The sequence below is a fragment of the Stenella coeruleoalba genome (assembly GCF_951394435.1).
Source record: "Stenella coeruleoalba genome assembly, chromosome: 17".
Classification (NCBI taxonomy): domain Eukaryota; kingdom Metazoa; phylum Chordata; class Mammalia; order Artiodactyla; family Delphinidae; genus Stenella; species Stenella coeruleoalba.
Genome location: NC_137163.1, coordinates 10,718,884 through 10,746,694, shown reverse-complemented (window position 1 = coordinate 10,746,694; position 27,811 = coordinate 10,718,884). Strand labels below are relative to the sequence as shown.

The following is a 27,811-nucleotide window of genomic DNA, read 5'->3' as shown; positions in this document are numbered from 1 at the left end:
TTATATTCCTACCAGCAGTGTAGGAGGGTTCTCTTTTCTCCATACCCTCTCCAGCATTTATTTTTTGTAGACTTTTTGATGATGGCCATTCTGACCCGTGTGAGGTGATACTTCATTGTAGTTTTGATTTGCATTTCAATGGTAATTAGTGACGTTGAGCATCTTTTCATGTGCTTTTGGCCATCTGTATGTCTTCTTTGGAGAAATGTCTATTTAGATCTTCTGCCCATTTTTTGATTGGGATTACTTTTTATTTTTTTCTATGTAGAACTGCATGAGCTGTTTGTATATTTTGGAGACTAATCCCTTGTTGGTTGCTTCATTTGCAAATATTTTCTCCCATTCTGTGGGTCATCTTTTCATTTTGTTGATGGTTTCCTTTGCTGTGCAGAACTTTTAAGTTTAATTAGGTCCATTTGTTTATTGTTGTTTTTATTTTCATTAGGAGGTGGATCCAGAAAGATATTGCTGTGATTTATGTCAGAGAATGTTCTACCGGTTTTCTTCTAAAATTTTATACTGTCCACTCTTACATTTAGGTCTTTAATCCATTCTGAGTTTATTTTTGTGTATGGTATTAGAGAATGCTCTAGTTTCATTCTTCTATGTGTAGCTGTCCAGTTTTCCCAGCACCACTTATTGAAGAGACTGTCTATTCTCCATTGTATATTCTTGCCTCCTTTGTCATAAATTAGTTGACCATAGGTGTGTGGGTTTATCTCTGGGCTTTCTATCGTGTTCCATTGATCTATATTTCTGTTTTTGTGCCAGTACCACCCTATTTTGATTACTGTAGCTTCATAGTATAGTCTGAAGTCAGGGAGCCTGATTCCTCCAGTTCCATTTATCTATCTTTCTCAGAAAAGTGATAAATTTTGTATGTGATAATTTATTCTTTTCTTAGTAGGTTGTCCCACCATTATTTATTGATTATTCTGCCTTTAACACAGATTTGATTTAGATTATCATAATCTAAATATCCACATTATTTGAGTCTCAGTCAAGACTCTGCTTCTTTCCTTTATTTCTATACAATGCACAAATACCAAACTCTTATTTATGGAAGTTTTATAATGTGTAAAAATGTAGTTTGTTCCCTTTTTCAAAATTCCTCTGCTTAATAGTTACTTGACTATAGATTTATCATGTTTACTTTTATAAAAACAATTCTATTGGTAATTTTATTGGGATCACATACAATTTATAGATTAACACAGGGTAAATTAGCATCTTTACAATATTGCATTACCTTAAATAGAACTGGGCATTAATCCCCATTAATTAAATTGTATTTTATGTTTCTTGGACCACTTTAAAGTTTTTTCAAGTTCTATGTCCTATTAGAGCATTTTAAAGTTTATTCATATAAATCTAGCACATTTCTACTTACCTCTATTTCTGGGCATTTATTTTGTAATTTTTGTTTAACTGAATTTCTTTAAGTACATCCTATTTGAACATAGTAAAGCCAATGGGGTTTTAGGTATCAATTCTTAAATTCTCCTTACTAAATTTTTCCATTATTTGTAACAATTTTCCCAGTTGATTTTGGGCTTTCCAGGTTTATGCAATTATCTATGTATTTATAAATTAAATTTTTCCTTCTGTGTTAGAACTTTTGTACCTCATATTTATCATTCTTCAAGTCATTGGAATGAATTTCCCACAGAAGGTTAGGTAACAGGAGTGATAATCAACATCGTTTTAATTTAATGGGAACATTTTTGTGTTTCACTATTAGGCATATTGCTACTTAAGTATTATATATTCCTACTTATTAAACTTGTTAATATTGACTTTTTATCAAGCACTTTGTCAGCATAATCAAACACAATGTTTCTCTACCTTGACCTGTAATTAATATGGAAAACATATTGATATATTGAATTTATTGAATGAATCACTCCAGAAGAGTATCTCTCAATCTTTTAATAAGCTGCTGAATTCTATTTGCTAACACATTTTAGGAATTGTGCATCAGTATCCATTAGAGAAATCCAGCTGTAGTTTCATTTTATTATGTTGCCTTTATTAAGTTTTCTACCAATGTTTTCCTATATTTGTAAAAACCCGTTAGAAACTTTCACCTTCTTTATGCTTTCAAACAACTTAAATTGCATTCCTTAGATACTTCGTAAAATTTACTTCTGAAATAAATTGATGCTGATGCTTTTTTGAGATAGCTTTTGACAAGTTTCTTAATATCCTTTTTTTGCATTATATATATTTTCTAGAATATTATGCTTCTTAGTCAAGATTTCAAATTAATTTGCAAAAGATGAAGCAAAGTGATCCTCATATTTATCTCCTCAGTATACATGGTTGTTTATTCTAGTGTCTTATTTTTATATTTCTGTCTTCTTCTTTGACTCAGTATTATATCTATCTCAATATATTTTTCAAAGACTTGATAATTTTTCTGAGTTCTAGCATACATGTTTCAAGCAGGTAGTTGTATTGGTAATAATTCATATAATCTGTCATTCATCTTATGTTCATTTACCACTTATGATGTCCTGAGCACTAAGCACATGTTGTAGAATACAACAAGGCATCCAACGTTCCCTTTACCATCAAAGACTTTAGCCCCATGGACCATACATGACTAATTAAAGCATAAGAGCAGCATCAACCTGGAAATTGATGAGAAAATGGAAAGACTTAATGTCTCTCAACTAGAAAGTAGCAGAGCAGTTTCTTAAACACGGGTCTATGGGACATCAAGATAAATCCTATGTATTTAGTGAAGTATTTAAAAATATATTTTTAGACACATTCCTTCTGAGATCTACTTTCTGAATCTGTAGATATCTGAGAATGTCTTCCTATTGCTTTAACACACACACATTCTCTCTACCATATTGGTTTGATAATAGTTTTTGAATCATAAAGTTCATTCTTCATGATTCCATGATTTTCTGGAAGTCCTAGTCAGGCTTACTTATGTTCCTCTGGAGAAAAACTGTTTCTTCCTGACCCACTACTCACTACATTAGACACTAAGAATTATTTTCATTATCTTTACCATTCTAAAATTTCACAAAATATGTTCAGTATCTAGTTTCTTAATTGTATATAGAATATGGTATATGGTGATATTTCAGTCTCTATATTCTGGGGTTTTTTTTTTTCAGCTCAGGAAATTATATTTATGTCTTTGATTTTTCCTTGTTTTTTTAATTTTTTATTTTTTTTGGTTGTTGATGTTTCTTGCTCTGGAGGTAGAAAAGACTAGGTCATTGAAAGTGCTCCCCTGCTTTACAGAAGTAGGTCCTGGATAAACCATCATTTCTAAGTCATTGCTGAATTCACAGAAGATTAGCAAAATGATCAAAGGACTTGGAATATCAGTACACTATAAGGAAAAGCTAAAGATTCCACTGTCCTAGGGGTAAATTCTGATATCACCACTCCAGAATTCAGGATACTGTAAAGAGAATAGACGGTTAAAGATCAGAGATGTGAAGAATCTAGTACAAAGATCTAAAATGCATATAACAAGAGTCACAATCCGACTAGACATACAGCTTAATAAGCTGTTTATACTTGTGGCTTAAAAGAATCAAAAACATATCTGCACTTTAGGCAGGGACCAGCAGGGATGGCTTCTTTGTGCTCTTCAGCATCAGCTAGAACAGCTAACCTGGGAGCTGACAATCCCATTTTCAGGATGGCTCACTCACACAGATGGTAAGCTGGGTTTGACTGCTACTAGGGAGTTCAGCAGTGCCTATGACCAGTAATCCTAGGTTTTTCTCTGTGTGAAAAAAAAAAAAAATCCTAGCTTTTTTTCAGTCAGCTTGACATTCCCAATTAATTGGGATTCCTTAAAACATAGTGGCTGTGTTCTAAGAGAATAAGAGTGTATGGCATTGTAGTGATCTAACTTCAGAAATCACATAGCAACAATTCCACCATATTCTATTGGTCTAAGCCTGCATTTTCCAGTGCAATAGCCACTAAACACATGGCGATTTAACTTTAATGAAGATTAAAATTCAGTTCTACAGTCATCCTAGCTACATTTCAAGTATCCAATGTGATTAGAGTTACTGTATTAGACAACACAGATAGAACATTCTGCAATTATGGAAATGTTCTGTTGAACAGCCCTTGTCTAGGAAGCCACTGAGGTCCATTCAGGTTCAAGGGGAAAGGAGCTAGAATCCACTGCTTGCTGGAGAAAGCATTCAAGGTTATAGTAGAAAAAGAAGCATGTGGGATGGGAGATACTGTTATGCCTGTCCTTGTGAAATATGAATTGATGCAGCAAATTCTATTACAAAAAATGATGTAGAGAAAAACTATCAACTGGTAATGTGTAATATAGCTTAATATATGCATATCCTATGACCCAGCAATTCTACTCCTAGGTATATATGAAATAGATGTTGGATGTGCACACAGAAGACAGGAACAAGAGTAATAACATTACGTTTTATAATAGCCCCAAAATGGAAACCATCCAAATGTCCATCAGTAGACAAATGTTCAAGTAATGACTTAAATCTTGGATCTGACTATGTTTTCTGTGAAAGTTGGAAAACCTCTCCGAACTTTACTTTTAAGGTGATTCTATCCATGGGATTGTTGTGAAAATTAACCAAGATCACATATGCAAAAGCATACAGAGTATGGTCGGCACTCAACAAGTTCTCCTCTTTGTAACACCAGTGACTACCATAGTCACTTGGTAGGCACAAGGTCTTTATAAACATTGCGGAACTAATGAATTCATGTAATAATCCAATTTTATCCATCTGAATGTTTGACTGCCTACAGCTCGTAGAGGTGGATTCTCAGAAGTAGTGTTAGAAGAGACTCCCCTTTGAGGTCAATGACTAGCTATCATGAGTATTCAATATTTGTGAATGGGTGGATGGATGAATCCTGCCCTTTCCATCGCCTGTACGTAGAAATCTAACACAACTCAAGTTATTGAGATTCTGTCCTATGTTTAAAAATCCCACCACTCCCCACAGGAACTCTTCTTAATTACTGAGCCCATACGTGGCAAGATAATAATGGAATCTTAGAAAAGTAAAAAGAGGAAGAATGGTTAGGGATCTAATAGCATACAGTGGCCTCTACCTCTGGTCTGGGAATAGGAGCTGGAAATCTCTTGAGAAAATGACACCCACATGGAATTCCAGCGCTTCAGGTTTCAGCAAGGGAGGGAGACCACAAGTATGACCTTCCTGTTGGTATTTGGGAACCTCCACTTCAGGTCCAAACCAGAAACAGGAAGCTTAGTGCTTGCTAAGCAAGAAAAGGGAATTGACTAGAAAACATTCCAGCTTGAGCCTGGCGTTGGAATAGTTCTTCCTTTGTCTAGGATATTTCTTTCATTCCTGCTAATGGTCCCAACCTGCTGAAAGGGAAACATTCCTTTCAATAGCATGTAGCAAAAATGTCTCAAACACTTACTCTGTGTTGCAATCTGAACCCAGGTATGTCTGTCTAATTGTAAGGTCTATTCTCTTTCTGTATAAGCATTGTTTTTTATTTGGTCTTAGAGAGATAGATGAGACACTGAAGATGGAGGGTAAGACAAATACAAATTAAAAAGATAACAGTTCAAAGGTGAAAGGATTTGGCACCTTCGGGTTCAGAAAAAGTGGTCTTGGATATTTTTTTAAACGTCTTTCCCATTTCAGTTAAATTCACACCTGAACTGCACATGAAGGACAGAAATGGACATCCCAAGCAAAGAAAATAGTTTGAGCAAAGACATGAAGGGGTGAACAAATGAGATATTTTGTAGGGAAGGTAAATCGTACCTTTGTTCAGGGCCCAAGGGCATATTGAAGGAATAGGAGCAAGGTTAAAAAATACAAAAATTTATTAAACACCTACTTATGGCCTAAAACCTATGCTAAGCTCCTCACTTGTGTTGAATAATTAGGGAGATTAGGTTAATTGCACAGGATCAAACAAAAGCCATGAAGCTAGAATTCAAAATTTGTTCGGACCTTTTCCAAGGACCATACATTTTGTATGAAGAAAGGTAAAGCTTAGGGCACTTTAGGGTAGACAAAGAAGATGTCTTAAGTGCAAAGCTAAGCATCTAACTTTAACTGGTGAGGGCAGTGTAAAGCATGATTCCAATATGGTGGAGTCTGACTATATGCTGACAGTTGTCAGTGGGGTGAGCAGGCTGGGGAGTGAGTTACACACAGGGCCTCAGATCCTGGGAAAGCTGGTTCATTCGTTTGCAAAATGCTCAGCAACACTGTATGTGTGCTGGCTCTGGTTTTCATTATTTGCATCAGAAAATTGGAGTGGAGGCCCGGACAGGGTCACCACTGGAATCAGAACCAGAACTGGAATGAACTCACAGGGCACTTGGATTCTAATTATGTTCCTGTCATCACTTGCTACTCTACCTAGGCTTCTAACCTAACCCCACTATTTCTTTTCTGTGTGATCTTGGAAAATTTGAAAGCAGATTAATTTATTGTTTTCATCTGGAAGAATTTTCCTATTTGGATACAGATACTTTAAAAATTCCTCCTAGCATTTCTATATTCCATATAATATGCACACTCTATTCGCTTGTCTAGAAGCCGAAACAAGGCAAATATTCACTGTCTTCTCACCCCTGGATCTCCATAGCATTTCATCCTATTTTCATGAACCTTAGTGCAAGCGGCCTTTAATGAATAAGATATCCTTGAAGGCAGAAAGTGTCCTTTTTATTTTAAAGCCCTGAAAATATCACATCTATTTTAGGTTGCTTCTAACTTTCAGGATTATAAATATTGAGATATACATGTTTGTACCTACATCTGTATGCATATCTGTGACTTTCTATTTCCCTAGAAGTGGAAATTCCATTACCTAATGTTTTAGATCTTTAAAATATTTATCCAGAGTATCCTCGAAGTTTCCATTTTTACCCCCCTAACAAATTAAAATACGCTCATATACTCTAAAAAGTGGGTTAGAAAGGCATTGCTTTAAAATGACAGAGGAAGGTACAACAGTTCACAGGGTGAATGACCTACTGCGCCAGCAATATGCACACTGTCCTCACATCCATCCCCTGGCCCCACCCACTGCTCTGCAGCACTGGGGATTACATTTCTGAGGCGCCCTTGTCAACTGGCTTCCAGGTAGATGTGGCCATTGGGTGACACTGGTGGAAAAATGAAAAGGTGGCAGTGGGGAGAAGGCAGGGATTTTCTCCCCTCTTGCTATGTTTCAGGCAGTGATTCTGATAGTATATCATAGCTACATCTCCTCTGAAGTTAGTTCCAAATGCTTTCCAGACAGACCCTTCCTCTTGGGTTCAATCTCCTACATGGTAGCCCCACCATAGTTTAGCTCCTGCCTGACTGCTTCACCGTCTGTGCTCTGATATATCAGCATCTCCCTGTGCCCTCCAAGCCCCTTGTTGCCAGTAGCCTTGTGCTGCTACTACTCTTTGGCTGTCTCACCATCTCCTGTTTGTCTTAACAACTTCTCCATACCTGTGTATTAAATTGCCTCTATTTATCTTCCTAGTGTGGACAGTTTTCTCAATGTTCCCTGGGCCGATATACTTACCAAAATATGCTTGTCTATAAATGGTGATAAGAGAAGCAGAATCCAGACCTGCTCATTGAAATCTGGTTCTCCTTCTGCTAGATCATACAAGCAGTATTGGTATTTAAAAGAGGGCTTTAAGTAAATGGTGTAGACCACTGCTATAGAAGGCCAGGGCAGGAGGTTACGGTAATGGTCTGAACTGGTCATAGATAGCTTAATGGAAAAGGTGTCAGCTAAACAGTGTCTCAAGAGTGTGTCTAAAAGCAGAGCATTCTTGGGCAGTTAAAAATACCATCATAACTAGTGCTGCTGGGACAGGAATAAAGACACAGACATAGAGAATGGACTTGAAGATATGGGGAGGGGGAAGGGCAAGCTGGGACGAAGTGAGAGAGTGGCATGGACATATAGACACTACCACATGTAAAATGGATGGCTAGTGGGAAGCAGCCGCATAGCACAGGGAGATGAGCTCGGTGCTTTGTGACCGCCTAGAGGGGTGGGATAGGGAGGGTGGGAGGGAGACGCAAGAGGGAGGGGATATGGGGATATATGTATATGTATAGCTGATTCACTTTGTTATGCAGCAGAAACTACACCATTGTAAAGCAATTATACTCCAATGAAGATGTTAAAAAACAACAACAACAAAAAACTAGTGTTGCTGGATGGCCCCAATCCAATTCTGACCTACATCCTCTTTTTACCATCCCTAGGACATTTGTTTTTAATGTGAGAAAATATTTTGAAAGACTTTTTAAAATTTGAAATTGCAAAGTATATAAGATGAGAGTATTTCTGATGTTATCTTTAACCTTACTTTACTATTAACCTTACTTTACTATTAGGGATGTTTTGATTTTCCAGTTACCTAAAGAGAGAGCACAATCTCTTACTAGACATTTTTACAATCTCTAAACATTGTAATCCAGTCTTGAGTATGGATGAAAGAAACGAACAATCACAGAATATCTACTATATAAGACTTAGAGCTTTCTGAATCAACAGTCAGTAATGTCTTTATAAGAATACCATATAAGAATACCATAGGTATTCATTTCACAAGCCCCTCCCTTTCCTAGCTTGAGCATTTCTATTCTCCCATAACAACCTTTTAATTCTCTGTCCCCAGTTTCTATTCAAAGGATCTTGTTAGGCGTTTTTCTTTTTTAACAGTGACTTCTACTTCATGTAAAATGAACATTCCATAATAGAACTCCAGTGACCTTTACAAGGTTCATCTCTACCAAAAAAACCTATAAATATGGTTTTTTGTGTAGCTTCCTCCTTGATCTACATTTAGACAGTAATTGATTCTAGCTTTCAAATGCTTTCGTTCTCTTTTTCAGAACAGTAAAAAGTGACTAGCCTAAAAATCTAATTGACTGAAATGATCAGTTTTACCACAGTTCACTACACTCACTCAGAAAGCTGCTCTGAGTGGCAACTTGAAAGAGCTGTCCTTTGAAATTGTCATTTTACAAGACTTCTAAGTTACAGTTGGGCCATAAATACAACAGGTTAAACTACGGCATCTGAGAAATTATATAGGTGAAAAATTACAAGGATATGATCTTTCCACTCAGGCATGTAAAGATTTAATCTCCCAGATTAAAAACCCAGAACACAGTGATTGTGCCAAGATAACAGCTGGGAGGATGCTTCAGGACTGGGTTCCCAGGGTATTTTCAGGGGACCAGATCTGTAGTCTACAGAGGCAGGTGCTACACAGGGGGAGCCCAGAAGCCCTTTCACCATATCGGGCCAGCTTTGAGCTTATCTGTGGCATCTTGCATTCAAGGAGCGGTTCCCCATTGTCTGCTAAAGAGAAGGGAGATGAACCACCCACATGGGAACCATACTGCGTATTGACAGGAGAAAAAAGTCATGAAAGAGAAAGGCTAGGAGGCTTAGCTATATAAAAGAGGGATCTATTCTATTAACATGACAGTAGTGGAAGATACTAAAATACCAATTGTTTTGATTTCTGTCCATTAGCTAGATAGGCAGTGTTCTTCCCAGTTGGTCTCTGGAATCTCTCTTGATCCTATTCCCTTATGCATGTCCATTACCACTGCCCTTCTTTAAGTCCTCATCATTCAGACTCTACCAGGGGCTTCTTCTCAGCAGGTCTCTCAAAACCATTGTTTCTTCCTTCTAATCCAGCCTTACTATTGCAATCAGAGTGGTCCCTCTGAAACAGAAATATACGGCCATTAAAGAATGGCCACATATTGCCCTTAAGGTCCAGTCTAACATCCTAAACCTATAATTAAGTCTTCTATGAAATGGCTTCTGCTGACATCACTGGCCTAAGCTTCTGCTGACATCACTGGCCAACGCTCTGCCCCAGATGCCTTATACTCCAGTCACACAATACACATAGACAGCTCTTTCTTTGCCTATGTCCACATCTGCTTTGGAGACTTCTCTAATGAAGCCTTTAAGATGAAATAACAGTCATTACAGACTTCTTACATGGCAGTTCCTGGGTCCATAGGCACAGGTCCTAAACAAGGCAGGCAGAAGCTATATTACCTTTTATGATCCAGCTTGTAAGTCTCGTAGCATCACTTATGTAGCATTCTATTAGTTGAAGTATTCACAAAGGTCTGTCCAGTTTCAAGGGGAGGGAACACAAATACTACTTCTTGATGGGGGTTAAGGGAGGGGGCATGATTCTGGAAGAGCATCAGAGACAAGAAGCATTATTGAAGCCTTTTTTGTAAAACACAATTTGCTGCAGAGAGGGAGTACAGATTACTCTTTTAAGAAGTTTGCCTAAGAAAAGGATAGAAAGATAAGAGAACAAAGCAGGATCAAAGTAAATTTTTCTTTGACCTGGACATGAAAATGTACCACTGGCAAATGGAGTAGTTTGGAAACAAACCCGACAGTCTGATTAAGAATCTGCACTTTTTTTTTTTTTTTTTTTAAAGAGTTTGTACTTTTAACCACCTTGCTGAACAGTAAGGGTCACCAGACTATAGCCTGCAGATCAAATACAGCCCACTGCCTGTTTTTGTAAGTCTGCAAACTAAGAATAGATTTTTCTATCATTTTTATTGGAGTATAGTTGATTTACAATGTTGCATTAGTTTCAGGTGTACAGCAAATTGAATCAGTTATACATATATCCACTCTTTTTTAGATTCTTTTCCCATATAGGCCATTACAGAATACTGAGTAGAGTTCCCTGTGCTATAAAGTAGGTCCTTATTAGTCATCTATTTTATATACAGTAGTGTGTGTATGTCAATCCCAATCTCCCAGTTTATCCCTCTCCCATCCCCTTATCCCCCGCTAACCATAAGATTGTTTTCTATATCTGTAACTCTATTCCTATTTTGTAAATAAGTTCATTTGTACCATTTTTTAAGATTCCATATATAAGCGATATCATATGATATTTGTCTTTCTCTGTTTGCCTTACTTCACTCAGTATGACACTTTCTAGGTCCATTCATGTTGCTGCACATGGCATTATTTTGTTCTTTTTTATGGCTGAGTAACATTCCATTGTGTGTGTGTCTCTGTGTGTGTGTGTGTGTGTATACCACATCTTTATCCATTCCTCTGTTGATGGACATTTAGAATGGCTGAAAAAATATCAAAAGAATCAGATTTGACACATGAAAATTCATGCATCAGCCTCCATAAATAAACGTTAGTGAACAGAGGCATGCTCCTTCATTTATCCATTGTTTATGGCAGCTTTCGTGCTGCAGTGGTGGAGTTGAGTGGCTGCAACAGACCATATGGTCCACAAAGCCTAAAATGTTTACTATCTCACTCTTCATAGATGGTTTTGACCAAACCCTGGTGTAGTATCTCCCAACAGACCCATTTCTGCCTTTATATACAAGGACAACATGGGTTTCTTAAAAGTGGAGTGTCCCGTACATGCACAGCATGGTAAATACCCCAAGATTTCATGACTTCCTCACTGGCTTTCTATAGGGATAGGAAAAGAGTGTCTAAGTGTTTACCTTTATTCCTGGTCAATATTGACTTGTGCTTTATTATTTAGATAGCATCTTACTCATATGTTTTTGCATGTTGTAGCTACTTCCTCATTTGTCTTTCTGATCTTAAGTATCACTTGCTCAGAGAAGTCTTCCCTTATGAACCTGTTTCAAGCAAGTCCACCCCTGCCCACTTATTCCCCAACACTGCATCTTGAATATTCCCTTCCTATTAATCACTGCATCTGTCATTATTCCATTACTTGGCTCATCTGTTTCACGATCTGCCTCTCTAATGCCATAGTATCTATTCCGTGGCCACAGGGACCCCACCCATCCTTGTACTCCCATAGGCAATGTTTACCTTATATTTCACCCATCCGGCATGCTGCCAGCTCAATGAATACATTTATGAATGAATGAACGTTTTCCCACATTTACTTTATCTACCAAAAATAGAAGGGGACTTGGATTTCAGCATAACCTGAAGCAAGTATCTCTCAATCTCTATTTCACAGAAGACAGTGATTGTTAAAGGAGGTTAAATAGTCTATGGACCCTGCAGTTGGGATTTGTGGAACAGAGAAAAATCAGGGCATTTCCAAAGCTGGCAGGAGAAGAACTAGAGAATGAGGAGGTTATAGCCCAGAGATGGTGGCCAGGCCACCAGCATGGCTGCACTGGAGGGTCCTTGTAAAAGGGCTGCAGAGATGGGGGATGAGTTGGGACTGGATCTGCTGACTCAGGGCTTCTGTGCCCATGGGGGCTGCTGTTTTCTGTTTCACAAGGGTAGGTGATAAGGCAAGGAGGGATGTACTTAGGTTGGAGGGGACTCATGTCAAGGACTGAAGAGGAAGAACAAATAGACTGTGACTCCTCACTCCCACCTTCTATGACCTTGAAATCCTGGAGTCATCTTTCCCCTTTCCTTTTCTACCCTTAGGTCCTGCCAGCGCTACATCAACAAATCTTATATCTGTCCCTTTCTCACTATGTTCATTCTCACCCTTATAATTCAGACCCTCATTTCTTTTTTTTTTTAATTGGAGTATAGTTGATTTATAATGTTGTGTTAGTTTCAGGAGTACAGCAGAGTGATTCAGCTATACACTTACATATATTCATTTTTTTTTTAGATTCTTTATCCATATAGATTATTTCAGAATATTGAGAGACTTCCCTGTACTATACAGTAGGTCCTTGTTGGTTATCTGTTTTATATATAGTAGTGTGTGTATGTTAATTCCAAGCTCCTAATTTATCCATCCCCGCTCCACGTCTCCCCTTTGGTAACCATAGGTTTGTTTTTGAAATTTGTGAGTCTGTTTGTATTTTGTAAATAAGTTCATTTGTACCATTTTTTTTAGATTCCACATATAAGAAATATCATACGATATTTGTCGATTTACTTCACTCAGTATGACAATCTCTAGGTCCATCCATGTTGCTGCAAGATGGCATTATTTCATTCCTTTTTATGGCTGAGTAATATTCCATCATATGTATGTGTATATATATATATATATATATATATATATATATATATATATATATATATATACACACATACACACACACACACCACATCTTCTTTATCCATTCATCTGTCGATGGACATTTAGGTTGCTTCCACATCTTGGCTATTGTAAATAACTGCTGCAATGAACATTAGGGTGGATATGTTTTTGAATTATGATTTTCTCCAGATATATGTATAGGAGTGGGCTATTTTTAGCCTTTTAAGGAACCTCCATACTGTTCTCCATAGTGGTTGTACCAATTTACATTCCCACCAACAGTGTAGGATGGTTCCCTTTCCTCCACACCCTCTCCAGCAGTTTGTAGACTTTATGATGATGGCTCTTCTGACTGGTGTGAGGTGATACCTCATTGTAGTTTTGATTTGCATTTCTCTGATAACTGGTGATGTTGAGCATGTTTTCATGTACTTTTTGGCCATCTGTATGTCTTCTTTGGAGAAATGTCTACTTAGCTCTTCTGCCCATTTTTTGATTGGGATGTTTGTTTTTTGTTGACATAGAGCTGCATGAGCTGTTTGTATATTTTGGAGATTAATCCCTTATTGGTTGCTTCATTTGCAAATATTTTCTCACATTCTTTGTCTTTTTGTCTTGTTAATGGTTTCCTTTGCTGTGCAAAAGCTTTTAAGTTTCGTTAGGTCCCATTTCTTTACTTTTGTTTTTAATTCCATTTCTCTAGGAGGTGGGTCAAAAAGGATCTTGCTGTGATTTATGCCATAGAGTGTTCTGCCTATGTTTTCCTGTAAGAGTTTTATCGTGTCTGGCCTTACATTTAGATCTTTAATCCATTTTGAGTTTATTTTTGTGCATGGTGTTAGGGAATGTTCTAGTTTCATTCCTTTACATGTAGCTGTCCAGTTTTCCCAGCACTACTTATTGAAGAGGCTGTCTTTTCTCCATTGTATATTATTGCTTCCTTTATTGTAGATTAATTGACCATAGGTGCATGGGTTTATTTCTGGGCTTTCTATGCTGTTCCAGTGATCTATATTTCTGTTTTTGTGCCAGTACCATACTGTTTTGATTACTGTAGCTTTGTAATATAGTCTGAAGTTAGGGAGCCTGATTCCTCCAACTCTGTTTTTTATTCTCAGGATTGCTTTGGCTATTCAGGGTCTTTTGTGTTTCCATACAAATTGTAGAAATGTTTTTTTCCAGTTCTGTGAAAAATGCCATTGGTTATTTGATAGGGATTGCACTGAATCTGTAGATTGCCTTGGGTAGTATAGTCATTTTCACAATATTGATTCTCCCTATCCAAGAACATGGTATATCTTTCCATCTGTTTGTGTCATATTTGATGTCTTTCATCAGTGTCTTATAGTTTTCAGAGTTACACGCCTTTTGCCTCCTTAGGTAGGTTTATTCCTAGGTATTTTGTCCTTTTTGATGTGACAGTAAATGGGATTGTTTCATTAATCTCTCTGATCTCTTGTTGTTAGTGTACAGGAATGCAACAGATTTCTGTGTATTAATTTTATATCCTGAAACTTTACCAAATTCGTTGATGGGCTCTAGTAGTTTTCTAGTAGCATCTTTAGGATTTTCTATGTATAGTATCATGTCATCTGCAGACAGTGACAGTTTTACTTCTTCTTTTCCAATTTGGAGTCCTTTTATTTCTTCTTCTTTGACTGCCAGGGCTAGGACTTCCAAAACTATGTTGAATAAATGTGGTGAGAGTGGACATCCTTGTCTTGTTCCTGATCTTAGAAGGAATGCTTTCACCTTTTCACCATTGAGAATGATGTCAGTTGTGGGTTTGTCATATGTGTCCTTTATTATGTTGAGGTAAGTTCCCTCTATGCCCATTTTCTGGAGCGTTTTTATCATAAATGTGTGTTGAATTTTGTCAACAGCTTTTTCTGCATCTATTGAGATGATCATATGGTGTCGTCTATTCTTCAGTTTGTTAATATGGTATATCACACTGATTGATTTGAGGATACTGAAGAATCCCTAGGATTCTTCAATCCCAATTGATCATGCTGTATGATCCTTTTAATGTATTGTTTGATTCGGTTTGCTAGTATTTTGTTGAGGATTTTTGAATATATGTTGATCGGTGATATTGGCCTGTAATTTTCTTTTTTTGTGGTATCTTTGGTTTTGGTATCAGCGTGATGGTGGCCTCATAGAATGAGTTTGCGAGTGTTCCTTCCTCTGCAATTTTTTGGAAGAGTTTCAGAAGGATAGGTGTTAACTCTTCTCTAAATGTTTGATAGAATTCACCTGTGAAGCCATCTGGTCCTGGACTTTTGTTTGTTGGAAGTTTTTTAATCACTGTTTCAATTTCAGTACTTGTGATTGGTCTGTTCATATTTTGTTTCATCCTGGTTCAGTCTTGGAAGGTTGTCTCTAAGAATTTGTCCATTTCTTCTAGGTTGTCTATTTTATTGGCATATAGTTGTTTGTAGTAGTCTCTTATGATCCTTTGTATTTCTGTGGTGTCAGTTGTAACTTCTCCTTTTCCATTTTTAATTTTAATGATTTGAGCCCTCTCCCTTTTTGTCTTGATGAGTCTGGCTAAAGGTTTATCACCTCATCATTTCTTAACAAAACTACTACAAGAGGTTTCTACTCCAGTGTCTTCTCCAGAGTATCTGCAAGATAAGCTTGTAAAGGATAAATCTGATCATCTTTCAGTGGCTTTATAGTGCTCACCAGAAGTGATAAAAACATCTTAAGTAAGTATGGACGCACACACCCTTTAGATGTTGCCTGCAAGTCACCCCTTTCAAACTTAGTTCCTTCTCTCCTTCCCCAAGGCCAGTCCCTTTAAATGCTCCATTCCTGACACAAAATAGGGCCTTTTCCTTAGTCTTCTCTTTGCCTAGAATGTTCCATATTTTTACATGAAATGCCTCCTCCTTTTCTTCAAGATTCGGCTCAAATATGAACACCTCTGGGAAACCTTCCCCAAGGCTCCCTAGGGAGAGTTTATGGTTCTGTCCACTCTATTTGCTGTCTCTATGCCCCTGCTTGGTTGTGTGACTCTCCTGTTATGTGTTCTGTGTCTCTAACTCTCTCTCTCTTTCTCTCTGCCTCTCAGGGGGAAATAACATGTGACATGACAGTTTTCCTGTGTCAAATCTATCTTTGCCCTCCTACACAGTTACACTGTGCTGTGTTTCAGACTGCCAACAATCTTAGTATTCTTTTCTGAATCCTCAGTCCTGAGTATATCTCCTGGAACGCAATTTTTGTTGGAGAGAAAAAGAAGCAGAGGAAGGGATAAAAAAGAGAAGCAATTCAGGAAAGCAGTGTCTGTAGAAGTGAGTCAGATTGAATTAGTAGTGACCATGGAAATGGTTTTAATTGGCTACAGGGCCTGTGCTGAATGGTCGAAACCAATAAGTCAGGGAAGTTGATGCTGGAAATTTCAAAAGAGGCCATGCCATGGGTTGGATTGGTGGTGGAGAAGCTTTGTAGTCTGAATTCAAATTGCTTTGTTTCCCTTTTAAAGCTTTGGGAAAATTGGGTATCCACTGAGTGCTTCCACCTCTTCATCTGCCAGCTGGGATAATAATATATTTACCTTGATTTTTAAAACTTAAAATATCCCCTTAAAGATATATAAATGAAATAAACATTTGTAAATTGTTTAGATCAGTGTCCAGTACATAGAAAATAGTCAAAGTTAGACTACATAAAAACCACAAGCAATGCTAAGATAATCAGACTGGGTCGTAACTCAGTCTTTTCACAATTGAGAAAACAGGCCAACATGATGATTAGCTGCACTGGGATGGCAATAAGCCCTTCTTAATCGAAGTCCAATGTCTTCCTCCCAGAAATCACCACAGCTGAAAGGGCAGTGAAGGGGGATAGGAAAGGGCTATGGAGAAGAGGACAGGATTAGTAATTAATAATTGTTACAGAGAAAGAAGCATGTACCGAGAGCTATTTCATTTGCTCCTAGCATCCACCCAAAGAAGGTGACATTATTCCAGCTTGGCAGTTGTGGAAATCAAGGAAGTGGCCACTTTATGGAGGCTGAGGGGAGAACATACTCAGTAGCACTGCCATAAAGCCCTTTCCAGACAGGCTGGCCTGTGAAGATACAAACCCCATACCTGCTGTAGAATGCCAAATGCTGGTGGGAAAAAAAAATGACTAGCAATGCAGTGGGTAATGAGAATACAACCTCTGCGTTAGTTAAGAGAAACATTATTCTAAGTCATTGTTGTAATAATTAAAAGGGAGAGTGGATTGCAAAATACAAGTTGTTTCAAAAAAAGAACATAAATTGATAGTTGGGCTAGTTGCATAGTCCTGGTTTATATGTTAAAATGTACTAGCTTTGAATAGCTTCTTTGAAATGCACAAGGGAGAGAACAGAGTGTAACTGCTTTGAGAAGACTTTCTATTTCTTTCTTTTTTTTCTTTTGTGTCTCTCAAAAGTTTTTAGAAGTGTCTTTCGGAAAACTCAGCGGTTGACTTAGAAACCATCATTTTTTTGAAGCTCAGTAGGCATATACTTTCTGCATATTATTCAGAATTATTCTGTCTCCATCATTTATAAGCCCTTAAAGCATAAATCAATGTTATCACTCTCCTTCTAAAAGATACTGGTTTCTTAATCCTTAGGCCACTTAGGGAAGTGTCCTGAAACCTGCACATGTGCAGTATTGCCAAAATACAGATTTAGGATGTTTGTTTTGTAGGTTATACCAGACTAATGTATATGGAGTTATGTTTACTCCATTACTGAATTCCCAAGAGTATGTGTGTGTGCAAAGTCATTTCAGCAGTTCTGGGTCTTGTTTCTTGGCCTCAGTTAGTAATGGGTTCACATATATCCCTGTACAAGATGTTAAGAGCTAAGGCTACTTGGAAGAAATGCAGCAGGTGTCTATAAGTAAGGAAGTTATGAGGGATACAGAGATTTGCCGCATGCTGGTGCATGGTTTTAAGCCTAACAAACACTTCATCGGGTTCTTGTGAGGTCTGGGTTCATGTGAACCATGGCAGAGTATCCAGGTCATACCCTCAGTGGTACTGACAACTCTAAAGATAACGAGTCAGAATAAATGAGGAAAACCATGTTGCAGCTAGTGCCTTAGTGTACATTCCTGGGGCCAGTGGGCTAACATTAGGGTTTTAAGTGCTAGAAATGGTTGCAAGTGTTTTCTGGAGAGATGAAGAGTGAGAAGCGGCAGAAGAGAAGGAGAAGCCTAGAGAAGCTGGACAGGGAATGAAGGAGACGGAACTCAATCATGTGCAAGGAGGCTGTGGGTCAGTGGTTAGAGAAACCTGCGGGTGGGGAACCGGGGTCTTTGACAGCAGAATATATGGGTCTCACGGGTTTAAGGGCTCAGACCCATTCTGGGCGGGTTTTTTTTTTTCATGTCTTTGAGTCAGTCAAAAACAGCTAACGCAATCTCCACAGTTTTTTCAAATACTCCTTTTCACTCTGTCACTATGATACTCTATTCCTATAAATAATTATGAAATATCAATTGAATGGTTATCCTATAGATAACTGTTGAAACATCTATTTACAAATAGAAGCATTCTACAAAGAGGCAAAGGGACTGATATGAAAAACAACAGTATTTGGAATGGGGGGTTCAAATCCTAGTTCTGCCACCTACAAGGTATTTGGTTTGCTGTTGGGTAAGCCATCTTCACCTCTCAGCCTGTCTATTCCCTTGTAGAATGATGAAGATTAAAACATACATAATGTGTTTAGAACAATTCTGGAACACAGTGCACACTCAATCAATATTAACTTCCTAACATTCAAATTCCCTCTACTTGGCTTTTCACTGATGTTAAACAAGTATCAATGCCAAGTTAATAAAGAAAACGTATTCACCGGTTTGCTTCAGTTGAATTTGGTCCTGAAGTTCTAAGGAAATCATCACAGTTAAACATTGTAATCTACGGCTAACATGCCAGGATGTTGTCTATTGATGAAGAGAAAACCGCTCTGTTTTTAAGGATGGGGCAGTAGAGAGAATTTATTGAGAGAAGGTTTTCTTATAACCTCTGCACAGTTCTAGAGTTTGAGGAACTAAAAGGGAGAACAAACTGAATTTATAATGATTTTCCTCAAAATGCACTCAAAGAGAAAAAAAAAAAGATTTCCTGAACAACTCTTATTTATAGGCAGACAGTCTTCAGACCCAAGAAACATAAACTCTCACGTGAGAGGCTAATACCTAAACACCTAAGATACACAGCCATTGAGGAAGCTTACACAGAAGTGGAGGAAACAGGCTCAAGGAGTCATGTATTCTGACCCTCCAGAAAGTTTCAGCTCATGAAGGGATATCAGCAAATAGATAAGACTCTGGAAAGTCTCACAAGCCATTGGCTACTGCCTTGTGAATACACTGTACCCACCTTTCACACCGGCGTCCTCTTCCTTAGCTGCTATGAAACTTTCTGATTGATTGGAGAAGAGGAAGCTCCAACATCATCTGCATCCTCCTCTGCCCTGTGAAGTGGCTTTGTCATCAGCATAGTGATGGGGACCTCACTACCTCTCTAACTCTTCATAGTGCTTGGTATTTTGTGGTGTCTACCTTCTGGTCCTGGTTAGATGCCTAAAATATCAAAGATAAGAAAGGCCTTATATGCAGTTTAAGTATGTGCTAGTGAGCATTGAACAACCAGCTCCACAGTGTTTTATGAGTGTGTGTGTATATCTACATTTATATATAAACATATATCCTTTATGTCTATAAAGGCTATGTAGCTCAAGTTAATAAATAGAAATAACATTATTATAAATTCCCTATAGCCAAATGATTCTCGCTGAATATTTTCAATGACTACTGAATGCTTCATTATAGCTAACCTATTTTCCAACTGACAAATTAAAAATATCAACCAACATCCATTTATGTTAATGAATAAGACAAAGTGAAACAACAAACTTGGATGGAACGTCTTTCATTCATCAAAGACATTGAGTGCTTTCTTTTATGAATTGGATCATGGTTTTCAAATACTGGGAGAATATTTCCCTATTTTTTGTGCAACTCAGCTGTAATGCCTATAGATATGACATTTTAACTTTAATCTGTATTATATTTTCCATCACTTTCATAAGTCAATACAATGAACAAAACAATAAACCACACCTTGATTTGTAGTATTTGCCGATTTTCATGGTGTAAATACTCCCATCTGGCAGATAACAAGCTATAAAATGGCCCCACTGAACGGGAAGCTGGGAAAAGACGGCAGTAGCACAGCTATTTCATAACATTTATTTCCACCATAGAGATGCAATAGCTATTCATATCCCAAAGAGAACAGATAAAAGAGATGAAGTCAAATATTAGAAAATAATGAATTTGAGCACTTTATATTTTAACGTAATACGTTAAATGTGCAGTCGACATAGTTTAATTGCCAGTGATGCTGTGTTTAAAACCAGCTCACAGCATTTCTAAAAATAAACCCATCCGCTCTCAGATTCCACGTGGGCTCCAGCACACTACTGCTTCTATAAAGCCTAGGACTCAAACTGCTTGTTTTACAGATGAGAAATTGAGGCCTTGGGCGTAAATGAGAATGGTCCAAAAATTCAGTAATTTCACTGCTTTGGGTTAAGTCAGCAGAGCTATGGATTTGATTCTCATTGCTACTTATTCTGAGTGTTCCTAAGTATTAATAGTTTGACTCTCCAAACCTCAGCTGCTTTCTGTATTTTATAGAAATAGTATTTCCAAAATGATAATAATTCCCAAATAATAAAGTTGTTATAGGGAATAAAGTATATTCCAAGTCATACACTTAGTGGATATTTAGAAAGTGCTGCATAAATAATGGTTATTATTATTGATAGAAGGTTATTACGAGCAACAAAGGCAACTCGAATCCCAGTTCCACATGACAACCCTTCAGATATCTGTAGACAGTTCTCACATTCCACTAAATAAAGTCATCACTAAACTGTACAACCCCAAGCCCTTTCAAAACCTCATTATTCAACTTGTGCTAGGCTTAGCACTTGGTGCTAGTAACACAACTTCTAATTAGAGTAGTTGCCCTCTTTGATCTGACCGTCTACCATTAAAAGAAGTGTCTTGAATTAAAGTTTGTTTGGTTTTGCTTTTTGTCCACATCTAGAATTAGTTTCAGGTCTGAGCAGCATTTCAAGAATGGCACTGACAAACCAGAACGTGTCAAGAGGAGGCTTTTATGATAAGGGATCTAGAAACCCTTGTAATTTCAGAGAGAGTTGAAGGAAGGGGGCCTGTTTGTCCTGGAGGAGAGAAGATTTGAAAAGAATTAGATGGAAAATCACATAAAACAGAGAGCTTATTTGACTGCCCCTGGTTGTAACCCCAGTTTGTCATTTATGTCCTCATTGACTTTTGTGAAAATGAAATATTGAATGAAAGAACGCACAAGTGAATAAATGTATGAGCCGCAAATAACGTAAGCACTGCTTCAATGCAATTGGGCCGCTTACTATAGTCTCTTGAGCCTGAATTTCCTCATTGGTGACAATGGGATGACAGCAGCCTCCTCGATAGGTTGTTATAAAAATTAGTTACATAACAGAGCATTTGCCACATGCCAGACACTTGATAAATGGTTGGTTGCTATCCTTATTCTTGTTCTCCAGCCTTCTAACTAGCTGATCATCACTTCCCTCAAAGAACTGAGGGGAAACAGGGAGAGAGCTAGGCAGTATGTTCCAGGGGTCTGTGGGCAGCAGAAAAAGTCACATATTGGAAGCTCTGACATTATAAAAAGTTTTTGGGGGCTTCCCTGGTGGCGCAGTGGTTGAGAATCTGCCTGCCAATGCAGGGGACACGGGTTCGAGCCCTGGTCTGGGAGGAGCCCACATGCCGCGGAGCAACTAGGCCCGTGAGCCACAACTACTGAGCCCGCGCGTCTGGAGCTTGTGCCCCGCAACGAGAGGCCGCGACAGTGAGAGGCCCGTGCACCGCAATGAAGAGTGGCCCCCGCTCGCCGCAACTAGAGAAAGCCCTCACACAGAAACGAAGATCCAACATAGCCAAAAATAAATAAGTTAATTAATTATTTTTAAAAAAGTAGTGAAGTCTTAATACACATAACAATTTGGATGAATCGCCAGAGAACTATGCTGAGTTAAAAAAAAGCTAATCACAATTAAAAAAAGTTTTTGGAAGGAATGGGGGGGTGCACAGAAAAGTGTTGTTGGGTAACATGACAGGCTTAAGTGGCCGAATGGCTTACCTGTGATTCCTACATCTCTAAACCTATAACAAACTTCAGTAAGTCTCAAAATATAATATTATGAGATAGATTTCTTCTGAAGGCTGGTGAGACGGAGTATACACCCATGTCCATACATGGGTCTGAGATATTTGGGAATGGTGCCAAGGGAACTGCATGTAAAAACTGAAAAGTTACCTCCTAATATCTATCCCTTGACAATGTGTGTTCATCTAAAAGATTATTTTTGATCCTCTCTAGTATCTGGCTAAAGAGATAAAGGCAGAATTATTTTCTAGAATTTCTTCTAAGACTCCTTTAAAAAGAATCAATAAGGTTTTGGGGTTTTTTTTCCTTTCACTTTTTAGGAAATCTCTCTTCTGGTCTACAACTAGGATTTGATGCCTGGAGTTCCAGCAGCAGCATTCTGGGAATAGGAAGTGACACTAGGAATGGAAGGAGTTGCTGCTTACCGGACAGTCAGCATCCTACACTGAAATGTAGGACCCTCTTTTACATGACAGAGAAAGGTACTTTATCCAGTTTCCAATCCCTATTACAATATCAGACATGTTCAAAAGTTAGGGAGAGGACTCAACACTTTTCCTAATGGTTGAGTCCTAGAGCATTAAGACAAAGTTACCAAAATCTCTAATGGGCAGAGAGGCCCCAAGTGATACCTGAGTTCATTAATAATTAACAGTGGGGAATTGGGCTCCTAAGCCCATGAATGCTAATCAAGTTTCTTAAGTGTCTACATTAAAAATATAGAGGAGAGAAACCCGCTGACTCACGCCTTTGGCCACATCAAATTATTAGGAATTTCCCGAACCAGAGATTTTACCATATGGCCACTTCTTTTATAAACAAACATTTATGTACCATTTATTATGCACCAGGTACTATTCTAAGCACTCTAACAATATTGATGCATAGAAGAGGGGAGATCAAGAGGGCAGAGTAGGAGGATGTGGAGCTCACCTCCTCCCATGAACACATCAAAAATACATCTACATGTGGAACAATTCTCACTGAAAACTAACTGGAGACGGGCAGGAAGACCCTTGTACAACCAAGGCTGTAAAAAAGAGCCACACGAAATTGGGTAGGAAGGGAAGAGAGGCAATCATGTTAGAACCTGGGCCCCTGGAAGGGAACACAAAAGAGGAGGGAGGGGGATTACACAGGCCAGGATCCTCCCTGGGGCATGAGGGTTCAAACCACATATTGAGTACCCCAACCCTGGGGACCAGTGCTGGAAAGTCAGGTTCCCTTAGGTGGTTTGAAAACAAGTGGAAGTAACAGGAAAACTGCAAGAAACCTAGACTCCACTCTTGAAGAGTGTACACACACTCCCAAAACAAGGCATTGGAAGCAGATTGAAACTGCATGGGGCTCTGGCCAGTTTCCCATGACCATCCCAGCCCACACCATAGCCCACGTCAAGAGCCTGCACCAGCACCTCTTGCTCTATGGTCAACTCCACCGTAGGGCTAGGGCTGTAGCAGCGAAGGGGAGTGTGCAGTTGTGAGGGACAAAGACGGCCTAGACCCAGAACAGCATCTGAACAGGATCGGGGAAAGAAATTACTGGTCCTTACTGAGGCAGTACATCGATGGCAGCCCAGAACTGTCACCGGGGCCAGGACTGCCACAGCCTGTGGCTGCTCCAGCTGTTCTTGCTCCAGGACAGCACCCCTCTGGGGCAGGGTGCAGTGCTGGGTGGTGGGACAGCCCACACTTAGAGGAAATGGAGCCAGCTGAGACTCAACCCTGAGACTTCTGCTCCAGCAACTTGGGACCTGCCCCATCCCCAATTGGGTAGTGCTGGCCACTGAATAGAGGAGAAGCCCCAGCTAACACCTGGCACTGGCTCCAGGCTGTCCATCTCCAGGTCCACCTTCTAGTGGTGATAGCTGCCAGCACACCCTGGGGGAAGACATGACTCATGTTCACATCTGATCCAGTTCTCCTACCAAAGCCACTGGGCACACAGACTATATAGGGAAGCTCCCACAAAAGGACAACCCTTTAGGACTGCAACAGGTTAAGTGTTTCACCTAATTTCTTAGTGAGACAAACTTGAGCAAAATGAGAAGACAGGAATTTGTTTCAATTGAAAGAATAAGAGAAAACCCCTGAAAAAAACAACTAATGAAACCATAAATAATTTACCAGATAAAGAGTTCAAAGCTTTTGTATTAAGAATGCTAATGGAATTAGGGAAAGGAATAGATGATGAACACAGCAAAAATTTCAACAAGGAAGTACAATACCTGAAATACCAAAAAAAAAAAAAAAAAAAACTGAAAAATACAATACCTGAAATGAAAAACACAATAGAAGGACTACAGGAATAGAAGCAGACTAGGTAAGAGAGAAGAATACATACATGATCTGGAAGATAGAATAATGGAAATCAATCACAACAAACAGAAAAATTTTTTAAATGAGAACAGTTTATGGGACCTCTACTACAACAAAAAGCATATCAACGTTCATATTAAAGGGGGTCCCAGAAGAAGGAGAAAAAAGGGGGTTAAAAATATATTTGATGAAATCATGGCTGAAAAATTCCCAAACCTGAAGCAGGAAACAGATATCTAGGTTTAGGGGGCACAGAGGGTCCCAAACAAGATGAACCCAAACAGAACCACACCAAGACATAGTATAATTAAAATGGCAAAAGTCAGAGAATTCTAAAGGCAGAAACAGAAAAAGTTGTATAAAGGGAACCCCCCATGAGGCTATCAGCTGATTTTTCTGCAGAAATTTTGCAGGCCAGAAAAGAGTGATATGATATATTCAAAGTGCTGTAAAGAAAAAGCCTGCAACTTAGGATACTCTACCCAGCAAGATTATCATTTAGAATTGAGGGAGATAAACATGAAAATGTAAAATCTGACATCAGAAACACAAAGTGTGGGAGAGGGAAGTAAAAATATGTAGATCTTTTAGAATGCGTTTGAGCTTAAATGGCCACCAGTTTAAAACAATAGATACAGATCAACAAATAACCCCATGGTAACCATAAATCAAAAAGCTATAATAGACGATACACAAAACAAATCTCAACAAATTTAAGAGGGTAGAAATAATGCCAAGCATTTTTTCTTTTTGGCCCACAATACGAAACTAGAAATTAATTATAGGAAGAAAAAGGGGAAAAACACAAACATGTGGAGACTAAACATGCTACTAAAAAACCAATGGGTTAATGACTCAAAGAGGAAATCAAAAAATACCTGGAGACAAATGAAAATAAAAACACAACTTTCCAGAATCTAAGGGATGCAACAAAAGTGGCTTTAAGAGGGAAATTTATAGCAATATAGGTCTATCTTAAGAAACAAGAAAAATCTCAAACAACCTAACCTACCATCTAAAGTAATGAGAAAGAAACAAACCCCAAAGTCAGAAGAAGTGAGGAAATAATTAAAATAGACCAAAAGAAATAGAAAAAACTCAATGAAACCAAGGGCTGTTTTTTTGAAAATTTAAACAAAATTGATGTCTTAAGCCAGGTTCATTAAGCAAAAAAAGAGGACCCAAATAAACAAAATAAGAAAGAAAAGCAGAGACATAACCCACATTACAGAGATACAAAAAACCCTAACAAATTGCCACAGTAATATGCCAACAAATTGGACAACCTAGAAGAAATGGACAAATTTCTAGAAATACACAACCTTACGGGACTGAATTAGGAAGAAATAGACAATCTAAATGGACTGATCACTAGAGGTAAAATTGAATTTATAATTTAAAAACCCCTAGAAAACAAAAGTCCAGGTCCAGACAGTTTCACAAGGGAATTCCACCAAACAAATAAACAAGAGCTAACACCTATCCTTCTCAAACTAAACTATTCCCAAAATTTGAAGAGGAGGAAACACTCTCAAACTCATTCCATGAAGTAAACATCACCCTGATACTTAAACCAGACAAAAGACACTACAAGAAAAGAAGATTATAGGCCAGTATCTCTAATGAATATGGATGTAAAAATCCTCAAAAAGTATTAGCAAATTGAATTCAACAGTATATAAAAAGGATCATACACCATGATTAAGTGGGATTTACGCCAGAGATGCAAGGATGGGTCAGTATCTGCAAGTCCATCAATGTGATACACTACATTAACAAAAGGAAGGATGATAATCACATGATCATCTCAACAGATGAAGAAAAAGCATTTGGCAAAATTTAACATCCACTCATGATAAAATCTCTCATTAGCGTTGGTAAGGAGGGAACATATCTCAATATAATTAAGGCCATCTATTATAAACCCATAGCTAACATCATACTCAACAGTGAAAAGCTGAAAACTTTTCCTCTAAAATCAGAAACAAGACAAGGATACCCACTCTTCCCACCTCCATTTAACATAGTATTGGAAGTCCTAGCCACAGCAATCAACAAGATAAAGAAACAAAAGGAATCCAAATTGGAAGGGAAGAAGCAATAGTCACCATTTGCAGTTGGCATGATACTATATGTAGAAAACCCTAAAGTATCCACAGAAAAACTACTAGAACTTGTAAATGAAGTCAGTAAAGTTGCAATATACAAGATTAATATGCAGAAGTCTGTAGCTTTTCTATACACACTAATAGTGAACTCTCAGAGAAAGCAAGCAAACAATCACATTTAAAATCACATCAAAAAGAATAAACTATTTAGGAATAAATTTAACTAGGGAGGTGAAAAGACCTATACTCAGAAAACTATATGACAATGAAGATGGAAATTGAAGATGATACAAAAAAAAAAGGAAAGATATCCTATGTTTATGTATTGTATTGCAAGAATTAATATTATTAAAATGTCCATACTACCCAAAGCAATCTACAGATTCAATGCAATCCCTATCAAAATAGCTATCACATTTTTTAAAGAACTAGAACAAATAATCCTAAAATTTATATGGAACCACAAAAGACCCCGAATTGCCAAAAGAATCTTGAGAAAAAAAGAACAAAGCTGGAGTATCATGCTTACGGACTTCAGAGTATACTACATAGGCACAGTATCAAAACAGCATAGTAGTGGCACAGAAACAGACACACAGATCAATGGAACAGAATAGAGAATCAAGTCATAAACCCACACACTTATAAGGTCAGTTAATCTATGAAAAAGGAGGCAAGGATACAATTTTAAAAAGACAGTATCTTCAGTAAGTGGTGCTGGGAAAACTGGACAGCTACACTTAAAAGAATGAAATTAGAACATTTTCCCATACCAAAATGAAAATAGACTCAAAATGGGTTAAAGACCTAAATGTAAGACCTGAATCCATAAAACTCCTAGGAGAAAACATAGGCAGAATACTCTTTGACATAAATTTTAGCAATATGTTTTTGGACCTGTCTTCTCAAGAGAAACAAAAGCAAAAGTAAAAAATGGAACCTATATAAACTTAAAAGACTTTACACAGCAAAGGAAACCATCAACAAAATGAAAAGATAACCTGCTGAATGGGAGAAAATATATGCAATTTATATGACTGATAAGGAGTTAATATCCAAAATATATAAACAGCTCATAAAACTCAGTATCAAAAACCTGATTATAAAATAGAAAGACACTTTTCCAAAGACGA

General features: G+C 37.9%; 1 long non-coding RNA gene across 1 annotated transcript in view; it reads left to right on the top strand.

The window, feature by feature from the left end:
• Window positions 1-22,709, top strand: part of LOC307176080 — a 197,974-nt gene extending 175,265 nt beyond the window's left edge. The window contains exon 3 of the long non-coding RNA XR_013824596.1: window positions 22,573-22,709. This is a non-coding gene — a long non-coding RNA (uncharacterized lncRNA). The remainder of the gene's footprint in view (window positions 1-22,572) is intronic.
• Window positions 22,710-27,811: the final 5,102 nt, after the last annotated feature.